Source organism: Capsicum annuum, chromosome 4 (assembly GCF_002878395.1).
Source record: "Capsicum annuum cultivar UCD-10X-F1 chromosome 4, UCD10Xv1.1, whole genome shotgun sequence".
Classification (NCBI taxonomy): domain Eukaryota; kingdom Viridiplantae; phylum Streptophyta; class Magnoliopsida; order Solanales; family Solanaceae; genus Capsicum; species Capsicum annuum.
The window spans coordinates 79,316,889-79,326,893 of NC_061114.1; the positions used below are offsets into that span (position 1 = coordinate 79,316,889).

General features: G+C 33.9%; 1 pseudogene; it reads left to right on the forward strand.

Annotated features, from left to right (window-relative positions):
• The first annotated feature begins 576 nt into the window (after window positions 1–576).
• LOC107868882 lies at window positions 577–1,622 on the forward strand (annotated as a pseudogene).
• The last annotated feature ends 8,383 nt before the right edge of the window (window positions 1,623–10,005 follow it).

Genomic DNA, 10,005 nt, shown 5'->3' on the forward strand with positions numbered 1-10,005 from the left:
ATGTATTTGTGTAAAATAAATAATATATCCATGTAAAATTAATATATCCGAAAAATGTGATTTATTCGTATGAATTAAATCAGATTTTTTTGATAATTATGAAAAACAAATTGAGATAGAGAATAATTAGGTCTAAAAGGACTGAGAGTTAGGTAACTTCTACAATTTTCTATTATAGTGTTTGTATTGGTAATGAAGATAAAAGCCTAAGAAAATCAATTTACTTGACAATCTGCAAAGTAATATGTTTCCAATTCCGATGGCTCAGATAAATTGGTATGAATAGATATAGCAAATACCAACTTGATGGAGCTTTCTTATTGAGAATGCTCATTGAATTCTCTTATTTATAAATTCTTTTGTATAGTTAGCATATTTTTTTTACAAAAATGTAATATGGAAAACTGGGAGAGAGATCATTCATGGAAAGAGTGAATAAAAAAGAGCATAATTACACGGATGTGTGGAAAACCCAAAGTGGAGGGAAAATGTAAAAGCAATAGCCAAGCTTATGACAAGTGCAGGTAGCGCTATGGATTGCAAACCCAAATTAACACCCCCAATTATGTTCATTCAATGGCCAGTAGAGCTAGCAAGGTACGCATGGGCTCGTATTTGTTGTCATAATTGGGCAGAATTACAAGATGTTGAAGAAAGTATATAGAGGTACAAGTTTTTACAAGAATTATAAGTCAATGTTGATTGAAATCTCTTTGTTATTGTGTTTCCCTATTTCACTAGATAGTTGACAAATCACAAGGAGCAGAATCACCTGTAAATGCAAAAAACAGCAGCCTTTAATCAATTAAAGTCATACTATGGCTTCAAGTATTTATCTTTATGTTCTTTACTCTTGGTGGACAAGCAGCTGGCACTCTGTTGGGCAGGGTATACTATGAACAAGGTGGACAAAGCAGATAGATTGCTACATTGGCACAAACTACGGCCTCTCCAGTTCTCCTGCCTTTTCTTTGCTATCTTTAACCCAAAAATCACGATGATCAACAACTTAGCATTGATCACCAGTATTCTGTACTTGTTCGCGCTTTTGGTTTACATCTTACTTGGCTTACTTCAAGTAGCAAACTCTATGTTGTTTACCGTGGGTGTACAGTACCTTCCGGTCTATACCTACTCCCTAATTTCCGATTCTGAATTGGCGTTCACCACGCTTACTTTATTCTTCCTTAACAGATAAGAGATGATAACAATTTTATTGAACTCTATCATGATTTTCTCCTTTTTATCCTCGGTCATTATTTTTCAAGATAAGACGGGTGATGGCAGAGAAATCTCTGTTTATAGGATTTGTTGCTACAACTCTAGGGTCTCTAGGTTACGCCTTGTATTTCTCGCTAACAGAACTGGCATTCCAGAAGGTCTTCAAAAGTGGCACGATAAAAGTTGTCATAAAAATGTCCTTTTTTATCAGTATGTTAATGACAATTGCTTCTAGCATATGGCATTTCACAAGTGGTGGATGGAATGATTTGGAAAAGGAAATGAGAGAGTTTAGATCAGGGAAATTATCATATGTTATGAACTTGGTTTGGATTGACATTTCTTGGCAGTTATATGTTGTTGGTTCAGTTGGATTGACAATTAAGTTATACATTAACTAAAACCAGAAACACAAGCAAATCATCAGTAACAATAAGTGAAAGAATATTCTTACCAGCTAATGGCAAGGTATCAGTACTATACCTCTTTCTATGTAAATCTAGTCAAGATCAGCACACGATAGCTTGGCAATGGGACTTTGCTTGCAACAAGTTCCTTTCCTCTATTATAAGATTGGCTTTTATTCAAAAAAATTCAAAAGGCATGGACAAAATAATTAGATAAACACTTTGCTTTACTATGATCACTATAAAGTAGTGGGTTTCAATGGTGAAGCCACAAGGAAAACAAATTTATTTTCAAAATAAGAGGGTAGAGTTGATTTATCTACAAGGTTTACATTCTTCTTTCGGTATTCTAAATATAGAGAAAAAGGATGTGTCATGTAGCACACATGTAAGTTATTGCAATTACCATACAACAACCACAACATACCTGGTACGTTCCCACAACTGAGGTCTGGGGAGGGAAGTGTTTGTAGACCTTACACAACCCTAGATAAAAGAAACATGAAAGCAACCTGAGTAACCAGGACACCATTAGCTGAGAAAGAATTAGAGATCTTAGCAACGACAGCATGCTTTACTTTTCCCCATGTAAACTCACTTGATCAACATCCTTTGCAGCACAAACACAGACCTATATCCCTATAAAATTCAATCCCAACAACTTAAATCAAATCCAGCAAAACCCTTACAAAGATATCATATATGCAGAGTAAGACGAAAAAAGAGTAGACTTTAGTCAAACTGAGATTGTCTCTGAGAGCAACTTAAGAAAGAAATTATTCACAGGCTATATACTTCCTGGAATAATTAATAGAAACCAATAGAAATGATTCTTGAGTCATACTGTGATTTTCTCTGAGAGGAACTTAAGAAAGCAAGTATTCACAGGATACATAATTCCTAGAAAAATTAATAAAAACCAACAAAAATGCCTTATGATCATTATTGAAAATACATGAGACACAAACCTAATTAACGGGCATCTGCCAAAAAACTAGATTATTGCTTTATGTCTAGCTTACTAAGTCAGTTAGCTAATAATCTTTCAGTTGCAATGTTAGGAGAGGAATAAGTGTTTCAATCATGATCAGTAACCAATTAGCAAGTAGTAATAGAAAAGTAACGAAAAAAACAATAACATTATAATAGCATAGATTGTATATAATCAGAAGAATTAAAAGAATGTTAACATTAACCTATTCAACTAATCTATGGATGGAAGAAGGGATAGCAGTTTTGTCTTTAAAGGAATATTGCCAATTCCGAAAAACCAAGGTCATACAACAAAAAGAAAGAATTATACCTTTGATTCAAATTGATGCCCTCACTCCCTTGTTTCCCTTTTTGATAGGATCTTCGAGATCTGGTGGAGAATGGTTTGAGCCTTGGTGGATAATAAACCTTTCCATCTAACCTTAAGGTAGCCTTACTTCATAACATTAGCCTCCCTTTCTTTATAGTTTCCTAGTTCGACTAAGTGACTTAATAACGCCAATAGACTTTGTTGTTTACTATAGCATACGCCTCATTGTTTGAATCTCGGTGGATAATGGACTTACCCCTCTACCCTTCTGTACTTAAATGACAAGATTTTGCCTGTAAGGTTTGAAACTGTGACATATAACTAACCCACATATCAGCTCAACGTTCTTGCTATTAGACCAAATCCATGGGATAATTTTGTAATGGCCACACACTTTTTCCACATTTGATAGGATCTCCGAGAGCCGGTGGAGAATGATTTGAGCCTCAATGGATAATGAACCTTTCCATCTACCCTTAAGGTGGCCTTACTTTATAACCTTAGCCTCACTTTCCTTATAGCTTCCTAGTTCAATTAAGTGGCTTAATAACGTCAACAAAACTCTGTTATTTACTGTAGCATAAGCCACACTGTTTTTAGGTTTAGCACACTCCAAAAGGATGTGCTAACGATATGCTATGCAGGAACTGATGGACGATAATTTTCTATATACAAACTTCTACTCAGGTCCAGCATTGTACACTTAACAAGAAAACAAAGTACCACAACTCTGAAGATATCTAAGGAAAACCCATTGAATCAGCTGATAATAGCTTGTTGGATGTCCTGTCCAAGGCTATCGAGAGCCCTCATTATTGAGAGTTAGAGGCTTGGTCTACGGCTGCAAAACATGTGGATATTTACAGCTCTTCCATCTCAAAAAAATCTGAATTATATAATAATAACTATATTGAAATGAATTTATTTATTACCAATATGAATTAATGACATTTGTCATTCACTGCAAAACATACAAAACAACACTGACAATACAAACATTCCAAGCAAATTAGTGAAGTTGGAATTACTACCTAAGAATTGGTTTTCTATTTATCAACCGTTTTTTGCATCAACCACTACACCAACAACTTATCTACAATAATTCCAATTACCATTTCTGATAGAGCCAAGTTAGATTCAAGCACTAAGTCAAAACCCAAAATAAACTAATACTCCATCACACTTACTGGTCTTGATACTTTGAAAATTTGAATTACTAAGAAATGTGAGAACAATGATAGAAATAGTTAAAAAGTTGTATCCATTGAGAACTTTGTCCACCATTACATCAGACATTGAAAACCCAAAGAAGAATAAAAACAGCCACAAATCAAAAGAAAACTGAAAACATGGAAAAGACGATCCTTAAGTGTAACTACTATTTAATAAAACCTATTTTATACTTCTTCTCTGTTGTCAGCATTCTTGTCAGGATATCATTGCAGAGAAATCTATTTTTACACCGCATTGATTTTGCTTGGACTCCGGCAAAAATGTTGTTGTTGAACTCTTTATTTCATAGATTCTAGTATTCAGAGTTATGGAATTCTGTGCCAATATGGTTGCAGAGGTATGTCTGGTTCAACAAAATGAAATATTAGAAAAGTAAACACAGAGACAAATCGGAGCTAAAGTTATGAAAGTTTAAAAAGATAACTGAAAAGAAGAGTTTGAATGTGATGCATTATTCAAAATTTCAAAATACTCAAAAAATTTATGAACTATGTTGCATGTCGCCTAATTTGACGCCACACAGACGTAACTTGTCAGTAGTATCTCACAATGAATTTTCTGATGTGCTTTATAATCACATGAATTAATGCCTAAACATATAAAAATACTTTTTAAGAAAACAAAATGGGAAGTTCAGTGCAATAATAGCTTTCAATATGTGTGGGTCCGAAGAAGGACTGGACCATAAGGGTCTATTGTAGGCATCCTCACATTACATTTCTGCAAGGTTTAGCATGATCCACTTATCAAAGTTGGAATATTTGTCCGATAATAAAACACAAAACAACAACAACATACCCAGTGTATTCCCACAAAGTGGGGTTTGGAAAGGGTAAAGCGTATGAAGTCCATACCACTACCTCAGATGAAGTAGAGAAGCTGTTTTCGATGGACCTCTAGCTCTGGACAGAAGGATTTTCACTGCATAGTTTCCATTAAACATGGAACCGATCCTTATGAAGATTTTATCCTCATGAAACACTAACAGATTAAAGAAAAAATATAAATAAGTTAAGTCATTTCAATCATCAACTATTGCAACCAAATAAGGAATAAGAAAATTGCAAGAATGATACAAACATTCAAAGACATTTATGAGGACACAGAGTGCACTATCTATGACAATAGAAAAAACTTACACTTGAAAGATATGTACTGTACAAACAAAACCATGATTACGGAAAGCTCAACTACTAAATGTACATCTAGTTTAGGCAGTGAACAAACCAAAAATACAAACACCATAATTTGATACAAAAAAATGCACGAATGCTACACCTAATATCTGAACATGCCAGTTAAAGCAACTTTTAACCGGACTTTCCTACTTATGTCAAGAGGATTCAATATTTGAATAGATAGACACCATAATTTGGGAGACAACTGGCAACAAAATACTCCAACTTTGAGGATGCACTCTAGTGTGCCAGTTGAACACTTTAACATACAAAATGATCTTCAAACCTCTAAAATTTATGTGCCACTTTAGTGTCAGGTGCTTTTGAGAGACGGTGAGGAACAAGCTGAGGTGTCTTAGATGTGAGGCCAAGTTAAAGTGTTTGTTTATGTAATATGCCTACCCTATTTGCTTAGTATGATTTTTCTGATGAAGGAGATTAATTGAAACCCCGAAATTCACCTAGCTCAGCCCTTGTGTCTAGGACAAAATGTGAAGATGAAGTGTAGGGTAATCAAGGTAACTTCTCTTGCTAAATCAGATGACTTTAGAGTAGCAGTTGTTGCTGCGCCAAAGGTTGTTGGTGGTTATTTAACTGTTCCTACTGAAGATTATTGGGTTGCAGCTCATCAAACTGGTCGTCTGACTGCTGAGGCTGATGTTGATCATCTTGCCAAGTCCAAACGATATCTTGAAGACCCAATCTTAGGCATTCATTCAATATCTGCTTATATTCTAATGTATCGCCATTTGATTTTTTGACTTTCACTAAATGAAAAGCTTCAACAACATCAAATATCTCTACATCAATGCTCAATTAAAAAGTCGTTATGAAACCAATTCAAGTTTTTAACTTAGTTTAATAAACTAATTATATCTTTTGTTTCACCAAACTTGTGTTCGAAGAAATAGATTCAGCAAATCAGCCCGCATATATGGATAAGTCGGTTGCTGGATTTTTTTGGATAGAGCTTCGGTGAAAAATAGAAAAGAGGATTCAGACGGTGTTATGTGGTGTATTAGAGGTCAACGACGACAGTAATTTTTACGCTATTCTTCTTCGGTGATAGAGAAAAGAAGAGATCATTCAAAAATTATCGACTAATATATCTAGTATTCGAAAAGAAGAGATCATTCTAGAGTTGAAATTTTTTCTCTTGCTAGCTAAGAAGGACTTTGGTTGATAGTTTCTTTTTTCGTCTTTCAAGTTGATGGGTTTACTATATAGCTGGCCGATCTAATTCGACTTCTTTATTGAGGAATATTTGATGTAGAATTATGACTATGAATCAAGGGTTCAGTTCAACTCTTATATGCTAAAGACTACAGAATGAGACTATCATTGACTACCTAAAAATTTTTTCTTGGGAAAATTATCCATTTCTTATCGGAACTTATAATCGATTTAAGTGCCAGATGCTCTAATTCAACTCTTTTTGCTTGAGGACCTTCTCGTCCGTGAAATATTGAGGCACATTACACTCCTAATCATTCACTATGTAGAGTGTTAGCTTCCTTCAAATGTAACTATGACCCACTCTCTTTCAGCATTTAAAAAAATCATATGACTCCTTAAATTTTAAAAAAAATACCATATTATATCCAATATACACTAAAAATAGACAAACTTTAAGTGTAGGAATGAAGAACCAAACACAGAGAAAAAAAATAAACAGGGAAAAGGAGAACACTTACTGAATATAATAAATGCAACAGAGGCTAGAAAATGAACAATTGAAGATAGTACCGAAGGAGAGGGCAATTCAACATAGTTATACAAATTCTTGAAGTAAAGATACGTCTTTGAATGTAGTCTCGATCACCCTACGTGAAAAGAATCAAAAATTAAATCTAAGAACTCTGCTTTGTATTATAGTTATTATTTTGTTCAAAAATTTGTCTATCCTGACGTATTCAAGGTCACTTGTCTTGCATTACTCCATGGATAAACAAGTCACTTTGTCCCAGCAATAAAATATTTCTTCTACCCTTGTTCTAACTTATCAAAATTAATAACTTTGGCCATCCTAGTAAAAGACCTTCAAAAGGATCTTGAAAACATAATCAACTTAAAGCATTTATCACTTAAACAAATTTTCCTGTCTGAACATATGATCAAATCAATTTGGGAAGAAAAAAATATTTAATCAAATGCAAATCAAGATTGTCCTGCCAATTTAGGATTTCTTTTTTATCACTTCAGAAATGAGGGGTCGAAATCCTAATAAAATGAGTGAAGTCTTACCATAAATTTTTTTCTTATTACCAAATGGTAGAGAAACCTACTCAATAATATGGTTCTCTACAGATGTCACCCAATTTTCTTTACAGGAGTTATATGGGTACAATGAAAAATTACTAAGAAACTTCCATACAAACACACATATAAATATATACGATCACCATAAAAAAACAAAAAAATCCTGCGAATTTACATTAAAAGTAAAAAATGGTACATAGGGCTTTGGGTTGTAGGTAATAAAAGAGTTTTAAAATGAGGCGCAGGTGACAAAAGTCTTAATTATTGAGTGGAGGTAACAATTACTTTATTATGGATTAAGAATGTTGGGGAGGTTTGAAAATAGCCCACAAGTTTTTAAATTTAGACTTTGATCCAAATATTTACCTATATAACCGAAAACAGAGGAAAAAAAAGTGTCTTTCTCTCTCTTCTTACCCATTGCTTTTTTCTCTCCTAGAGATTTTTGTTGTTTATTATTGTTGCTACTTTATTCATCATCTTCTACTTCATTATAATCATCTTATACTTCATTATCATCTTCATCTTCTTCTTGTTGACCATTTGTTGTTGTTGTTGTTGTTACCTCTACTGTTGTTATTTGAACAATTACTTAGGTCAAATTTTGTTTAGAACATCACTTTCCAATTTGACATTACTTCATAGGAGACCTTGGTAAGTCAAATTATGATTTTTAGTTGAATTTTTCATCTAGGTAACTGCTATTGTGTTATTGTTTTTCCAATAGTAGATAGAACCCAATCCTGAATCCAACATAAGATCTATCTATTTAAACAGATAAATCATCTGTTGCGATGGATGAGACATTTGTTTCAATAGAAGACTGATATATTGGATTCATTTTTAAACAAATGGGTTATCTGTTGCAACATTTGACACATCTGTTGCAACAAATTAGTTAACAGGTCCGACATGATAAATATCTGTTTCAAAAAATTAGTAACCTATTGCAGCAGAAACTGAACACAATTCCAACATAAGTGTTGTCTATTGTAATAGGGTAAATATCTGTTACAACATATTACTAATCTATTTTAACAGGTAAGTTATCTGTCGTAACAGGTTAATTATCTGTTGCAACATGTCATTTATTTGTTGAAACCAGCTTCAAAGGTGATTTAGTACTATAACATCAATCCCAATAGTTGTTTTATCTATTGCAATAGATATTCAGGAATGAAACATGAATCCCAATAGGTAAGTAATCTATTGCGACTGATCACTTACCTATTGCAACAGATTACACATCTATTAGGATTCATTCACGGCACTATGAAATCACTATCAACTTTTTTTAACAAATGACTTTATTTAGGTACCACTAATGGAGGGACCAATAACAATAGGGGTGGATTGTCATGGTCAATGGATCGAGAAGAGCAATCGATATGTATGGCATTAAAAGGAGGGTGAAATGCTAGAGACGATAGCTATAACAATCCAAAGTGATGTTTCGTATAATAATTTTGTAAACTTAATCATCAACTATTGTAAACTGAATTGTCAATTGAAAGAACTCACCATCAGCTACATGCACAGCTCCTTTGAAAATCAGAGAGTAATGCCTTTCAAGATAACCGATCAGGTTCGGTTGCGTGCTTATCTAAATGATTCAACTTAGGTCAGTGTTAAGGGTGTACATGGTTGAAATGATTAGAGAGAAAGAGAAATCGAATGTAGAAGTAGAAGAACAAAAAGACATCTTTGATGATAGGTTAGATGATCTAGACATGAATATTCTAGATGATGATAAAAAAAACTACGCCCATTGAAGCGACCAATACGATGTCCAGTTCTTCTCAATCGACATAGTATGGAAATCTTTCAAGATGATGGGACCGGCTTTTTTATTGGAATGTCATTCAAGGACAAGAATGAACTATCTAAGCTTTGTTTATTTGTTGCTTGAAAAAAGATTTTAGAATAAAGAAGGTGATTAATTCGAGCAGTGTCTTTTGCTTCAAATGTGCTAATTTGAACTGCAAGTGGTGGTTGAAAGTAATGAAGTACGTAATTTCTAACAGATTCATGATTCATAAACATGACAAGCATCACATATGTGGTTTGAAGCACATCTCGGGCTAAAATCCTCATGCCACGATAAAGGTCCTCGATGAATATTTTAGTAGTAGTTTCCTCGATGGCGAATGCCCTTCAACAAGGGTTATAGCCAATCAACTCCTTATGAATTTGGGTGTCCTAGTCAGTTATTGGAAGATATATACGGCCATGGAAATTTCCAAGGACCTAGTTAGGGGGACACTCGAGCATGGGTATGCAGTCCTGGATGCTTACTATTACATGATTGAGTCAACAAATACCAAAAGTAAGACGACATTGTATCTGGATGAAAATGGAAGGTTCAAGTACTTTTTTGTATCCTATGGTGCTTGGATTTAAGGTT